Genomic DNA, 16,852 nt, shown 5'->3' with positions numbered 1-16,852 from the left:
GGACGATGCCTTTGGTGTCACTAAAGACAATGATCATCGTTTTCACTTTGGATTTACTCATTCTTTCGGCCTTCATCAGCGACCTATTCTCGGCCCTCCAAAAAAGCCTGGTGCCGTCGAAATAAACAAATTCTTGCTAAAACAACATCTCGGTAAGCCTGCTTGATCATAACAAACGTTTCTGTCGCAGATTTACAGAGTTTCCCACAAAATTTAATCGCGTACCTCTGCTCTAACGAACGCTGTGCTCTGCTCTGACTCTACAGGTGCTCGGGGGCCCTCTACCGAATTAAGTCGGTGCGTGCACGCTCTAAAGTACAATCGCGGCGGAAGAAAATCAGTACTAAGTATTACTTTCCGGGCAAACGCTATATTTGCCTCGGATATGTCTAGAGAGACTTAGCTGCTTTTTTGTTGTTGGGAGCGGAAACCCAAATTACGGAGAAGTGGAGTTGACTTGCCAGTGAACTTAGTCTTCCTACATTTTTTTAAAGGAATGTGAATGTGTATATGGTCGTTTTGTATCCTCCCATAGTTGTTCAGTAGAACTGCCCCATGCATTCTAAACACCTTGTACTTCCGCTTAGAAGATGCAGAGTTTGGTAGACGGAAAGATAGGGAGATATCAAGATCATCGGAGTATACGTACTCATTCCTACACCGCAGTCTACATACTATAATCAATTCCAAGGCGATACCGATTTAATGTATTTAATGTACAGTGTTAGATCGGTACTATATTGTATATTAAATTGATGTTCCTCTACAATTATGTTCTCGTCTCAGCTGCAAAAAATCACTTGAGGAAATGATAACCCAGACTATTAATGTAGCCAATGATGAGTCTGGAGATTTATACAGAAAACTCTTTTAAGGAAAAGTGGGACGCAGTTTGACATGGAAGAAGAAAATCAAGATCCAGAAGCACCTCTAAATTCGGAAAAAAAACTAAATATACCAAAGATACAAACATTTAAATACATCTACTATTAGAAAAATTAATTGTCCACAAAAAATCATTTAATCACATAATCAAACATAGCTTATACCACAGCACAGCTGTCGATAATCGCATGTTAATCCATTTACAGCACAATTAACGGTATTTAAGCAGATAAAGCGGAACTCAAATGCTATTTAGGCGGCGCAGAAACATATGTGCCATTACTCGGCTTACCCCTGTGGCGGCATTAAAATAAACCACAAATTAAATTTACACCATTAAATGTGCAAGAAAAATGGTAAATATTGGCATAGAAGCAAACGAATTGATTAAATTAAGGACTTGGGGACAGCGGAAGGAAAATAGGGCACAAAGGGGCTGTTTCAAGATTGACCAAACAGCAGGAGCTGCAACACACCGCAACGTTTACGAAGGCAACACTGAAGCATAGAGATCAAAGTACTGATATTGACGTCCCTAACCAAGCAGACCTTCGACTACAACGAAGTCGCAGTAGGGTGCCTGAAACACTCACACGTTATTAAAAAATATTAATATTTTTTTTAATGAACACAGGATGCTTCTAAATCAATTATTCAGCCTGCAACACAACAACCCTTAACAACAAAAAATTAAAAACATTGAAAACGATACATTGATTTAAGCTGCTGTGATCTTGGTTGGCTCCTAAAAAGACTGCTGTGGGCGAATGGGTATGCTTTATATACTCACACACACACACTTACATTTAGCCTACCCGAACTGTTAATTGCAAGCATGAAGCGTTCAGAAATCCATATTGCTTGTCATAAGCTGAAAACTACCCGCGCATGCGCCAAGCGCCAGCTGACGCCCGATCGTTCATAAGGGTTGCTTGCCTTATGACTACAAGCCACGGAAGTGCGGCATAATGCACACGTCATGTTAGCATTTAAAACGATTTTATACATATATAATATATACATCGTATATGTATGTAAATGGAAATATTTGAGAATATGCTCGGGTGAAATTAAGCGCAGGGTCGTCATGCTGCAACGAGTCCGTAGGCAAGCACCCTCCAGCACTGCAATGAGTAGGTGAGTAAGCGCCTATAAAAATGTGTGCTTGTTTGAGGGCATAGTCACAATTTTGTGTGTAGGTACCGCTGGAGTGTTATATCATGCTTTTAATTGTTAATTTATGCTAATTAATTAACGAACAACTGGACAGGCGTGCGATAAAATGAAATTTCGGTGTGCTTGTTTGCATATTAGCTCACCAGACCGGACACTATGAGTCTTTCCAGTGAAATATGTATACTTAAAAGTATTTGAGTAATAATAAGCTTGCTATCAGCTAGCTGGTTACTTACACCTTTGGGACTGTATTATACAGTCAGTGAGGGTAAGGACTTTTCCAACGTCAATAAAGGCCTCAACGACGAAATATTGCCTCCCTTCCGCTTTTTTGCTGTTTATTCAATACTTTATAAAAAGTTTTACATTGATCGGATTTAGTTCGCCACTTCGTTCGATAATCTGCTTTCATCTAGACGGCAACCTCATAATACCCCCTCGTAGAAGCCCCCCTCCTTATTTGCAAAGAACTCAGACCACCGAAACCACCGAAACCACCTAACCCCATAACTATCGACTTGTGGTACAAAAAGATGGACCTCCAGTTATTACAAAACCGATTCAATGCCCTTATTATTCGAAGCCAAAAATAATGAATTTGGATATTTATTTTAAAAGTCTTGACCGGGTAATATAATATAAAAATCTTTTAAGTTTTTTTGCTCTAATTTTGCTTATTAAAAATTTGAGCGAAAGTGAAAAATATATTTTCATTGACGTTTACAAAACCATGAAAGTTATAGAGCCAATCAAAGGGGCATTAGGTATGTAGATACATATACAACTACAAACCTTCGCAACATAGTCGAATACTAAATATATGCAAAACAAAGCCAAAGTTAAACAAAATAATTATTTACAGTAAAATGAACAGTTAAACAAAGGCGTTGAAATTCGAACCAACTCTTGTGTGGTGTTTTTTTTTAACATTGTACTTAATCAAGCTCGTGCCACTATTATAGAAAATTTAATAAAAAAGTAACGAGAATGAAATGAAATAAAACTAAAGACTAAGACTAAAATGCTTTTCCAAACTACCACTTCGCACTTTTAGCCTCAAAGGTCCGATTTTCGGTTCCATTCACTGATTTTACCATACCTTCAATAAATTTAATTCCACCAATTTTGTGTGTATGTGTTGGCGAACCCTTTAAAAGCCTTACTTTGTTTTTCTACTCTGTCAGTGTTATTGTTTTCCACTGCCTTTGTTTACTTCTCCGACTGGTGGAGTGTCATCCGACGTTGCATTTTTCCTGCATATGTTGCATGCAACACTAACTACACAGTGAGTAAATAAAACCTGAACGTTTTATTTGATTCATTGCAATAAAGTAAATAAATAAATTTGTTTTTGGGAAAGCAAAATTTCATTTCAGCGAATTTTTGTGCCACATTGCCACCAACATACACAAAGCGCTTGGAATTACATTATACGCATTCGTGAATTTAATAGACAAATAAAGTAGGAATATGTTTCAGGCTTTGTTGTTCCATTTCAGCACCAACAAGAAGCAAAGGAACTGCAGGAGCCACCAGAGGGTAGTATGCAACCAGCTGGTCCCGGTAAACAACACACCACCATCAGTAAATATTATTACCTACTGTTATTCGGCTGCAAGCTGCTGAAATGCAATAAAAATTTCAACTTCCGCGATTTGTGCGCAGCCAGGAATGCATTCACCTATTCAATGGTGGTTGTGATGGTGCTGCTGCAGCTCCTGCCTAATTACAAATGAGAAGTAGGGGAGAGCAGTGAATGGCATTCAACACGGTGATAGTTACCTACTCTCAAATAAGTCATATCCTCTGCCAGTAATCAATGTTAATAATGAGAAATATCTAAAGGATATTGGAAAGCGGAGAATTATTTGAGGTGAATGCCCAGCTGGGCACCGAAATGCAGATGTTCCTTTCACGGTTTAGATGTAATTGTAGGTTTAAGGGAAATAGAAAATGATAGAAAAAGCTCGAAAGGATGTGAAAACATAATAATGCCAATAAATATCGTTACAGCTATATGTATGTATATATATTTATAGTGAAGAATAATAAATGTTTGCAATTAATAAAATTTAATTTGGGAATGAGAATTGAATGAATTGTGAGAAACAGCGTTACTTTATACACATGTCCGAACATGGCAACAAAAAAATAGAAGGATACTAAAATATTACTCAGACATATGTAAATAAAATTAATAAATTCAATAAATAGCCGATGTTCGTATAAAATTCGACAAGATCGACCCAGTCACTAGACTTTCATAGTCAATGACTATAATAGAAATTCATATTTTTTGTCATTTATTTTAGAACACACTCGGAAAATCAAAACAAACATAAAAACTTTTAATATAAACTTAACCTCGAAACATAGCTGACACCTTATACTCGTAGTATACCTAATTCGACTTGAAAAATTAATTTTTTTTTGTATGTCAACGTTCGCGATTTAAGCAACAACCCTTAATTTCCATCTTTTCATAAAAACGTATCATCTGATCAAATTTGACACGAATTGGCATATACATTTTCAGGTATACTAATACAAACCTTTACAATTACTAAAATAGGCTTCTTTTCAATTTTCCAAACACTAGTACAAGCCTGTTGTTTTGTTGTTGTTTTAATGGTTATCTAGTCCCCGTTGTGGTAGTAAGATGCAGATAAATTGTCATCGAAGTCATCCAACGGTAAGATCAGAAAACATGGGGTAGGACCATAGGGAGAAGGGGGTCAGATGTATAGGGTTAGCTGGGCGTGCAAAGAGGTGCCCGAGGTTATATCTCCATAAGAACAGCCCTTAGCCGGTCAAAATACAGAAACGTAGAACCGGTTGTCGTGGTAATTGTAGTTAAAAGCCTCGTTTGGAATTGACTTCAGTCCCAGTTCAGTATGAATTTTTGGTTTCGATTTATTTTCGGAAATCCATACACCATGGTGTTAGGCAGTTTCGACGTCATATTCATAAACTCATGTCTTGTTACCACTAGTAATACATTTGATTAATGTAAGGTCCTCAGATACGTTGTCAAGCATCTCTCTCTGACCTCATACTTATTTGCAAAGAATTCAAAACTTTTGGTACGAGTCTAGCTTTGACAAACATTAACTAAAACGGGTTATGCGATCTGTGGCAGATGTTGATCATCTGCTGTATCTGTAGTGTTTCTCTAATTTTTTTAACTCGCATGGGATAAGTTTTCGATGACTTCACAACCTTTACTAAATGCTTTGTGCCACTCTTACTCGTTTACTTGCGTTGTTGATAACGTAGACTTCCGAAAATACTTCCACAATATTTTCAAATATTCCCTAGCCGTAGTTCTATAGAAAACACAAAATTCAGAGCAAACTCGTTATTAAATTTTTTCTATGTTAAAAAACGCCAATAATGGCATATGGATGTCAAACTTCAAACGAACATAAAAAGATTGCACGAATGTACAAAAAACAGTTATTATCGATTTGGTTTGCGCAAGCGGTTGGGGACCAGTCCGGTTCATTTTTGATCAGATGGGGTTACACGTTTTGTAAACAAAATTTAAAGATATCCATTTCATCAGCAGCAGTTTTGTAGGACTAATCCTGTATATACATATGTATGTATGTATATAGGTATAGGCTGACAGATAGCAATGGAAATAATCAAAATTTCAATCGTTCGTTTCATCACCACCCGAAACTAATATTGTATAAATTGTGTCATAGTTTTCAATCAATTTTATAACTAAAAATGCTCTATTAAAATATTTTGCAATTTAAAAATAATTTTCTTAAAGCCTTCATCAAAACAGCTTAATTTTTTAAAAGCTAAAGCCATGAATTCGTTCAAAACATATATTAATTAAATAAACAGTTTTTAATCGTGCTCAATTAAGCGTACAAATTGAATTAACGCCGAATTTTATTTACTCAACATAATAAATGTGAAATTAGTTATGTAGAAGCCGCATGATGGTAATATGTATAAACATTTGTATTATGCAACTTCCACAAGAAGTTTTTTGAACTTCATTAACTTCATTAGCTTCATTTAATTTTCATTTTCCCTGGCAGAGATGCATTTTCCAGCGCTTTTGTGGCGCGAATGAGTGTTTAATTACAATTAGTGCTGTTAATTATGGCAAATGCGCTGTAAATAGGCGTAGGATTTTATGATTTTCTCAACACATAATTCATCACTTCATGACAGCATAGCAGCACAATACGAGAATGCATGACATGACTTGGAGAACATAAATACGCCTACCAATGTTTTTTACATAATTTAGTATACATATGTAGTATATTCATATATGTATACATTAGGGTGATTCAAAAAAAATTTTGTTTTTTTTCGTTTGGTACTCTGAAATTTTGTAGAAAATTTACTGCTCTATAAAAATGGTCTCCTATGATTTTTCGATTAAGTTAAGCGTTTACGAGATATTCATCGTCAAACATCAAGGCATATTAGGGTAAATGAAAAAAAAAAAAAATTCGTTTGGTACTCTGAAAAATAGGTTCTTAGGCACCTCTCAGAAAGCCTCTCCAAAACCTATGAGTTTCGTCATTCATAATAATTTAGTTTATTGAGTTATAAAATTCATAAGAAATAAAAAATTTTTCCAAAAATCATCAAACTTTAACTGTTAATATCTTTTAAACGGTTTGGTTTACGAAAAAATCGTACAGGCCTTTTTTGTAGAGCGTTCAATTTCCTACAAAATCTAAGGAACAAAATATTTTTATATATTTCAAGTAGTTGGAAGCGAGATATAAAACTTTCTATATGATAATAAAAAAAAAAAAAATAGAAAATTGTAAGTAGAAGGACCTTCCCGTTACAATTAAGAACACATTCTTGGAGAGGCTTCCTTAGAGGTGTCTAGGAAGCTATTTTTCAGAGTTCCAAACAAAAAAAAAATTTTTTTTTTTTTTTAATCACCCTAGTATACATATATTTATGAATATGCCCACTTTATGCATTATTCTTCTTATAAACCGCAAATTGAATTATTCATTGTTAGCAGGGAGTGTATTGAACCTTGGATTAATTATTTGTTTGCTTTGTAATTTTGACCATATTGTTTTCCATAGACTTTGTTATAGTTTTCTATAGACATTCATACGACAGTCGAGTCAAAACTACACAGCTCATTTTCAAACTCATTGGCAGGATGATTTCTGTTGCTACATCAGTCACATAAACTACATATCGCCTAAGGTATAACTAAAGAATGGCTGATGACCAATAGTGCTATATTTAGTAAAAGTTTTCATACAAAGATTCAGTTTTAATGACAACCACATGCTTTAGTGGTCCAATATCAGCGGTACTGACATACATATGAGTAACTTCATAGGGAGCAGACGAAGTATGCTACATATTTAGATTTATATCCCAAAAACTCAGGGTCCCATATACACAAACAGTCATAACTAAATCGACTAAGGTCCTCATGCTGATTATTATTAAATCGATTATAAGGTCTCCGACGTTTCCTTCTGGGTGTTACAAACTTTGTGGTAAACTAATTACACAGTACAACAGCTAATCTGGGGGGTGAGAAATTACAAGTCAGGGTGATGGTACTAGGTCAGGTTAGTAAAACCCTCAAAGGGTTTGTCGTTCGTATGTGTCAGTTTTTTTTTTATGACCTTCTAATTTTTTTTCATTTCCCATGGTCTGCCATCTTAACAAATTAATTTTTTCAATCAGGCGTACTAAATGGTCCAGATATACGAAAGCTAATTAAAAGTGACGCATTCAACAATATTTTGATTGACGCTGAATTGAATGCATGGCAGGCAATCAAAGAAGTAATAGAAGGCTTGTTGGGAAAGCATCGTTCTAACAACTACTATGTTAAGAGCAATCTCGGAAATTGTTTTTTTTTTTTTTTCGTTTTGCCAAAATGTTACAACTAAGCGAAAAAACATCAAAAGAGGAAAAAGATTTAAAAGGTCATAAAAAAAACTGACACATACGAACGCCAAACCCTTTGAGGGTTTTACTATACTGACCTAGTACCATCATCCTGACTTGGAATTTCTCACCCCTCAGACAATAATCCCAAACATGGTCCACAGTGTTATTGGAATTCGTCAGAGTGATCGACCTTTGGGAATACATTAATGGGTCATAGTACACAATAGATATAAGTTCGCAGTGTAATTCTCATCTTATTTCCATTCTACTATATTTCTGTTTTAACATACCCTATTCATGATATAAAAAAAGGAAGAATCATTCGTAAAAGAAATTAGCTACAAAACTTCTCTAAGGCAGTAATATATATTAGGGGGTTATATGGGTTTACGTGTTTCAAAAACTCGAAGTTTTTGATTGTCTTTTTAAATCTCTAAAATAAAAAAATCTCTAAAATATTGCTAAAAGCTGTCAAGTTGATCCGAGTAATAGTTTCAGAGATACAGCCTTCAGAACTTGTCGGCTCTGGGTTAAGTAAACCATCTGTAAACACGTTTCTCGAAACTGTGCTTTTGAAGTAGGTTGGCAAGATTTCTCGAGAACTACTCAACTGATCTTAATGAAATTTTAGATTTAAATTTTTTTTTTCGATTACAATCAAAAAAATTTCGAGAAATTTCCACTGAAATTTTCATTTTTTTTTTTTTGGAAAACAGTCTGCCAAAAGCCCAATTTTCATTTTTGTGTACCTTCGTCAAAATTCTAAATTAAATTTTTAATTAAAACATGTATGTTTTTACTTTAGATGATCCTGTAAGGAGTTATCCTGCCTTTTTACCGAAGGCCCACCGGAAATGGCATCGCAATAGTAGAGTTTAAAATATAAATATATTTTTTTTTTTCAAAAATTTCATAATTTTTCTCTTAATAGTGTATGTTTGTAACAATAAGCAATTCTAATAAAGTAATTAATTTTTATATGACAACAATTTGTTGAAAAAAAGCAGTTTTACCAGAGAAAAGGCTTATACAACTTAAGGTATTATATCTACTTCTGAATATCAAAACAAGTAAGGAAGGGCTAAGTTCGGGTGTCACCGAACATTTTATACTCTCGCATTATAAAGTGATAAACGAGATTTCAGGCGTGGTTGTGAACCGATTTCACCCATATTTGGTACATGTCATCAGGGTGTTAAGAAAATATTATATACCGAATTTCATTGAAATCGGTCGAGTACTTCCTGAGATATGGTTTTTGGTCCATAAGTGGGCGATGCCCCGCCCATTTTCAATTTGCAGCTTCCTTCTGACATTTCTTCCGTAAAATTTAGTGTTTCTGACGTTTTTTATTAGTCGGTTAACGCACTTTTAGTGATTTTCAACATAACCTTTGTATGGGAGGTGGGCGTGGTTATTATCCGATTTCTTCCATTTTTGAACTGTATATGGAAATGCCTAAAAGAAACGACTCTATACAGTTTGGTTGACATAGCTATAGTAGTTTTCGAGATATGTACAAAAAAGTTAGTAGGGGGCGGGGCCACGCCCACTTTTCCAAAAAAATTACGTCCAAATATGCCCCTCCCTAATGYGATCCTTTGTGYCAMATTYCATTTTAATATCTTTATTTATGGCTTAGTTATGACACKTTRTAGGTTTTCGGTTTYCRCCATTTTGTGGSCGTGGCAGTGSGCCGATTTTGYCCATCTTCGAACTTAACCTTCTTATGGAGCCAGGAAATACGTGTACCAAGTTTCATCATGATATCTCAATTTTTACTCAAGTTACAGCTTGCACGGACAGACAGACATCCGGATTTTAACTCTACTCATCACCCTGATCACTTTGGTATATATACCCCTATATCTAATCCTATCCTAATATATCATAGTATATAGAATGTAAATGGACTTGAAAATTTGAAGTTGATCCGGCAAATCGTTTTGGAGATATTATAGTATATGTAAAAATTTTCCAACGGTGAAGAAAATTTCTCCAAAACGGCAGGATCGACAGTAAAAAGCGTGACCTAGTGCCACTACTCTTGAGTAGTGTTTCACACCATTCTTAAATTCATACATTACGTTTTCAAATACAGCAATTCCCAAGCTGTAATAAAGAGACTCTAGTCCAACAATACAAAAGTTAGATATTTTGCCGAAGCATTCCGGGTAATGATTTGTCAGATATATTGGATAGGTCTGATTGAGGTTTGGTTTGTTTGCTCCGCTCGCTTTTTCAGGTAACAAATAAGGTTAGGATCATATATTACCTGTAACAATTGTTTCGAGCAAAAGTTAAACCCACGATGATCTATTTCTCTGAAGACTACCATACGTATGCGAAGCAGCTTTGCTTGACTTGTTTTTTTTACAGAGACTTGTATATATTTTTTTTAATTATTACAAACTCACTCGGTCCCAGAACTAATTATAATATATGGTGCAGTTTCCAGATATTTGGCTTTGCATTAAGTACTTACTTAAGAAGTACTTAACACATATTTAAGGGAGCCACAACAAAAGTAATGCACATTTTTTGTGAATCCCAACTTTGCCACACCCAGCTTAGAATTAATAGCTTAGAAGTTTCTTTAAGATGATTATCCAACACTTTCGACAGGGGTTGAAGGCACACACAAATCAGTGTCAAAAGTCAGATTTACACAAACTTAAGCTATTTTACGACTTTATGCTTTGTATCAGACAAATCAAGTTCAACCTACACGCAGTTGTCAACACCTCCCAACAAAAGCTATGAATAAAAGTACCCTTCCACCCGCAAACGGCGCGCTAAAGCATACGAGATTGACTAATTTAGAAAAAAAGGTATGAAAACCAACATAAGAGGGTGAGGGTGTTGGATGGCAGTCTGCCACGCTGGGGCAGGAGGCGAAATGGGTAATGAGTGTTCTACTACCGGTGGCACTTCGAAATCACAATCGCTTTTGTCTCACTCAGCGGGTAGTCTCGATGACAATTTTGTGGTTTCTTAAAGCAAGTCGACCGGCCGTGCGTCCGTCCATTTGTTGCTAGGCAGACAGTCGGTGTCATTACGGCAATTGCACGTGTAGTCAGGCCGTTACTCAAAAGTACCCGTATTAGAAAAGAAAAGCCGAATTACTATTCGTTTTCTTGATGGCGTTGGTGCGGTTGTTGCCGGGTTGATGGGGTGCTGGGAGACCGGCGTACTATAATGAATGCGAGTGTCGAAATTAACTTGTAAAGTAAGCAGGTTTTATTTTCCTCTTTGGATTTTTTCCCACCCATACATCTTTCTCTCGCTCAATAAGAATGTGGGTGTCTACCAGCTAGCTTGTTAACATTATCCGACTATTCATGAAATTGCGAGAGTAAATGCCTATTTTTGGCTTTTGCTGTCGATTTTATGGAACGAGTGAGTCGGTGGGTGGCGGCGTGTTCTGATGCGCCCAGTGATTGAAGCGACATGTCGCTTGCCACCAATTTGTAATCTGTAAAGTGTAATTGTTATTGCTTTACCCGTGCATTCCCCTCAATCTGTACGCTGAAAGGGGCGATGTGGATGTTGGCTTTGCTTTTTATATATATGATTTTTGCTGACGTTGGCGTATTTTGCAACATAGCTTGTCGCAATCATTGGTCTTTTTAATGGATTTTTGTCTGCGGCAGCAACAGGAAAATAAACGTAAACAGGCAGCGGAAGGCTGTACGGATAGCTGGATGCTGTGATATATGGAAAAATTTTTCCGGTGGAACAGGAGCGAATCAATGTACCGGCCATCGTCACGCAACATCACCAGAAAACATTTTTTCGTAAACAGGCTGTTGCCGATGCCTAATAGCTTTGTTAATTAAGAGCATAAAACATATTGATTGGATCTATATATGTACATATGTATATAAGGGAAGCAGATTGTCAGAGTGCCGGCAGACGTTGGTAAACTTAATCAGTTGGGAAATTTATGAGTTCTGTATGAAATTGTTGCGACTTTTGGAATTTTTACTTTAGAATGCATGGGAAAAATATAATTACATTTTTAATCCATTTACAAGATATATTGTCACCGGCGTCATAAAACTATCAGATTCAGAAACTAAAACTGATTAAATGACTTTCGAATATTAACTTAATTGAGTCAATTCATTACTACACTTGGTCTAATTTCTAAAGAATTAATTAATTTTTAAAGTTTATCTTTCATATTAACGATACAAGCTTGTCAGATTTGATACCGTGATATAGTGCTTTCTTGGATTAATTCCAAAAAAAGTTGAGTTCAAAGACGGCTAAAATATATGATGTGACAGAAAAAGTTGTATATAAGATCTTCTAAAAAATATGGATTAAATTGAAGGTTTTATTCAAAGTGTTAAAATAATTCGATTTAAGTCAAATATGAACGATTTTGTTCGATAACTTGTTTACAATTTTAACGCCTCCTCATAGCCCTCCCATAGGAACAATCGTCCCTTCTCGCAAATCATTTGTACAGTTGGTTTTCACAAGCTTCTTCGGAAGAGAATTTTCGCCATAAACAGGAACAAGTAGTAATCACCTCGTGCTCCTGGGGCTGCTACTTGTTCAACATGGGCATAGTCTCTTGCGCAAACTGCCGATTTTGCGACATGGAACAGAAAAATCCAGTACACCTGATTCTAGGTTGCCCAGCAATTTGTAGAAGCAAGCTCAAGGCCCTAGGAATAACATCACCTCAGTCGCGCCCAACAAGCTCCTGGAATTATTCAAGGTGCTGGACCATTGTGACCATGTGCCGATTATAACCAAGCTTTTAGCGAATCACAAATGATATCTGTGGTCTAGCGTTGTCCTTATGGAACGCAATTCTTCTGCTATTGGCCAATGCTGGTCACTTCTGAGTTTTTTTTCTTTCGGATGGTTCAATTGTTCACAGTACACTCACCACGATTTAACCACAACAAGAACCTTCAAGAACCTGTGACATCAAAACTATCGGGTCGGAATCAAAACTGTGCGTTAAAGACCGTTACAGCATCAGGACCATAAACACTATTCTAATTCCCATCGCCTCGTTTGCGTTTTCGCCTATGAAATGAGGTCTATTTTCTCTTTACAGGTGTCGAACTCTGAGAGTTCTCAAATAATTTTGAGTGATGCAATATGAGAACGGTCGAAGAAGTTGTTTTTGGTACAAACTCTTATCTTTTTAACTGCATATTGCGTTGGGTAACACATTTTTACAACACACTAGCCCTTACTACACTTTACATATTTATCTTAAAAGACATTCATAAAATTTTGTCATGCTTTGTAGTGTGGATTTTCCCACAAGAAAATTGAGACGACTAATATCTATTCTCGTTTTTTTATGAACGAATAGAAACATGAAAATATCTTCTTGTCTTTGGCACATTTCAAAAAATGTTCCGCACTGGTCGAATTTTTTGTTTTTTCAAATTATCCTAAAATCGGGAATATTTTTTAATTGTTATGAGTAGAGAGGTATTTTACGTATTGCGGTTTAATATAAAGTATAATATTATAGTAGTATGTAAATGAAAATTGAATAATCTTACAGAAACATGTCGAGTATTAAGCTCTCATAACGCATCAAATAAGTTACATACCTGAAATAGAAAAAGAAAGCATTATTAATTATTGATTAATGCAATATTGTTAAAAAATGTATGATTTAAAAATAAATATATTTTAAATAAAAATACTCAAGTTTTACAAAATCAATAAAACAATTTTGAAAACAATATATCACTAACTGTACATCGAAAGCTCTTTTGTGCGCCAACTTTTAGACAATGCATGCATGTATGTACATATGTAAACACCACGCCCAAAAGAAACACTGAAGTAGTCTACTCGAGATAAGAGTGTCTGGTATATTGCTTGTTCGCCACAATGAACTGACGAGACGCGCTGCTCTTGAGTCCTTGTAACAGTGACGAAATTCAAATGCCACGAACAACTTGTTAGCCGAACAATATGCACTTGTGGACAACAATGCGGACACACGTGGCAGAAACACATACTGACACACGCCAAACTCATATATACGAATCACTCAAGGCCAATAACAATTGTGGGCTTGATTTTAATTTTTGCGATAAAGCAAATTACAATGCAGCTAGAATGAGAGTGGATTGGAAAAAAGAACCTGTTGTAAAGTACCGTAAAATAAGCTACAGCTGCTGTAGCTGCTGCTGCAACGCAGGTCAAGGCTAACGCGCTGCAACAAGCGACTGGCTCGAGCATGTACGAAGGATAATTGAATGCAAACAAGGCGGAAAATTGGATGCAAGGACAATCTGTAGTGCCACGCGTTTTTCTTAGTAGTAGAGCGAAAAATATTTTGTAAAATGGATTGTTTTATTAAAGCGTGCATAATTTGCTGCTCTTAAAGGAATTGCTATAAATTTAAAGGTGTCCAACTAGTTTTTTGATTTTCAAAGTAATAAACTCCAGCAAATCCGAAAAATTTTACTTTAGTAACTAGTAACTAGTGAGAATGTAGACGATCTCCAGAAGGAGTTCAGAACAAGGTGTCTGGTTGTGGAAGGATTTTTCTGCTTAAAATCAGACCAGATTCAAAACGTTATTATTATCTCTATATAGATATGAGTAGTCAAAATGTTGATTTTTCACAAAGTTTTCGTTTCTAAAAAAATTTTTTTTTTTTGCAAAATAAAGCCAGTTCACAGTGGGTTAAGGGTTACATGGGTTTACGGGTTTCAAAAAAATAAGTTTATATTATTAAACTGTAAGGAGTTAGGGGTCACCGTAAATGGCGTCGCAATGGTGGAGTTTCAAATGTTTCACATATTTTCCAAACATTTCTAAACTTCTTTTTTAATAGTGTATGTTTGTAATAATAAAAAATTCTAATAAAATACTTCATTTTTTATACGAGAAAAGACTGTTGAAAAAATTCTGCTTTTTACCCGAGAAAATCCATGTAAGCCCTTAAAAAAATCGGAATTATTGTCAAAATTTTATTCTTTCGATTTTTTCCTAACAAATATATCATGTGAAAGTCGATCGGTCCGATATGCATACATGCAAAAAAAGTTGCAATTTTTTAAATTCAAAAGTCCTTAAATAAATCGTTGGATTGAAGCAACGTTAAAACCAAAAAAGTCACATTTTGCGAAACGTTTCAATACCTGCTGAATCCCTTGAGACATTTTGGATCATTACTTCAAAAATTCTTTCGGTTAGTCTCCAAAACTATTTCTTCATTTTTAATTTCACTTATTTAATTTTTCATGATTTTATTTTGTATTTGTATATATGTACATATATATATGCCATTTATGTTCATACTAAATATAATAGATGTGGTTTCGTGTTTCCATATAGACTTGATTTCTCTCACTTTTATTTTGCCACTCAGTCACATGACTAATTAATAGCAGCCGTTTGTTGTCATTTTATACTTGATTGCCAATGTGATTTATGCTTGTTTACAGATACTTTTCTCTATTTGGCGTGCAATTCAATGACCATTGAAAGGTATTGAGTAAGGTGCCGACAACAAACTATGCTGTGCTTAAATAGGCATGCCACTCTAATTAAAAAGCGGACTGTTGCACCTCACAGGTTCGTATGTGCGCTTTGAATGATTGCGATTTTTCTGAAATCTGTGACTGCGACTGTGTGGCTACATAATGGCAACTTGGAAAACAAAGGAACTTAGAAGATGTTGTGCAACATCTAAGACTATTTTTTACTAAATTCTAGCGACTTCTTCAAAATTCACATAACAATCATAACATAGGTGAGCTAGAATTTTACTTTTCAAGATATAGTGGATAAAAAAAGTTGTGGATTCGGATTTAGATATTAATTTTCTTTCTTCATACAACATAACCTCACTGGACACTCTTTTTTTTTTTTGAACGTTTCTACAAAGGATTTCTGTGTCATAGGATATTTTATTTATTTTCGTCATCGAAACCATTTCCATATATTCGTGCTTCCCGTGCTAATTTAACATTTCTACGATTTATTGAGACTATTGTTATTTTGTTTTTATTTCTCACTTCAATGCAACCGAAGGTGTGCCAGTCTGTTTGTCGACTGCAATGTGTCGCTTTATCAACATTTTTGCCATTTTGTTGCAATTCCCATAATGTTTGCCATTTCGAGCGATTATCTGTATGAAAACAGTCGAACGACACAAAGGCAACTACAACGATTTTCTTAGTAAAATATTTATTTTGCGCATTATGAAACTCTTGAAATGCTTCACCAACTTTAAGTGAAATAATAATCAGCCAAGCAAGGTAAGCGGTAAGCGGTAAGCAGGTCTCGCAATGATTCCTGCGCCGTTGAATCGTGCTGTTGTGTAATGAAAATTTTAATTCCTTTTGCTATCGCAGCTGAGGCGTATTAAGAAAAAGAACTTATTTTGCGGTTTCGCTTCGTTAGTTCGATACCCTTATCTATGTGTGTTTGTGTATGAGTAATATTACAGAATTTGTGGTGAAGCACGGTGAAGTCTGTCTTTCTTTGTGAAAAAAAAAATTATTTGCTTTTATTTGCAACAGTAACAATAATTTTCGTGACTAATTGCACAATAAGCCTCGGTTATTATAGGTTTTTTGAGTCAACGGAACATTTAAACATATTAATTATGAAGTTATAAATAAATAAAAATAAAGCATGAAATAATTGGTTTAATCGCTTGGGCGCTTTAGCAGTAAACTATACACAACAAGAAAAGAGCAAAAGAAGTGGACATGGCAATATTTAGAAATTTTAAAATACTTGCTTATAGTGGAATAAAAAATTGTAATTGGAAAATAAAAAACATATTTTTTTTTTGAAAATGTATGAGTAAAAACAAAAAACAAAATTAACCGATTAATTAAATTAAAAAATAAATATAATAAAACAAATT

The 16,852-nt window shown here is 35.1% G+C and overlaps 1 protein-coding gene across 1 annotated transcript in view; it reads right to left on the bottom strand.

The window, feature by feature from the left end:
- The window catches only part of LOC108965171 (neuroglian), a 132,149-nt gene that overhangs the window by 95,985 nt on the left and 19,312 nt on the right, over positions 1-16,852 (bottom strand). The window lies entirely within an intron of this gene.

This window comes from Bactrocera latifrons, unplaced genomic scaffold, assembly GCF_001853355.1.
Source record: "Bactrocera latifrons isolate USDA-ARS-PBARC rearing strain unplaced genomic scaffold, ASM185335v1 scaffold_136, whole genome shotgun sequence".
In the NCBI taxonomy this organism is placed as follows: Eukaryota; Metazoa; Arthropoda; class Insecta; order Diptera; family Tephritidae; genus Bactrocera; species Bactrocera latifrons.
The sequence above is the reverse complement of the archived record's forward strand: the minus strand, read 5'-3'. Positions and strand labels throughout refer to the sequence as shown.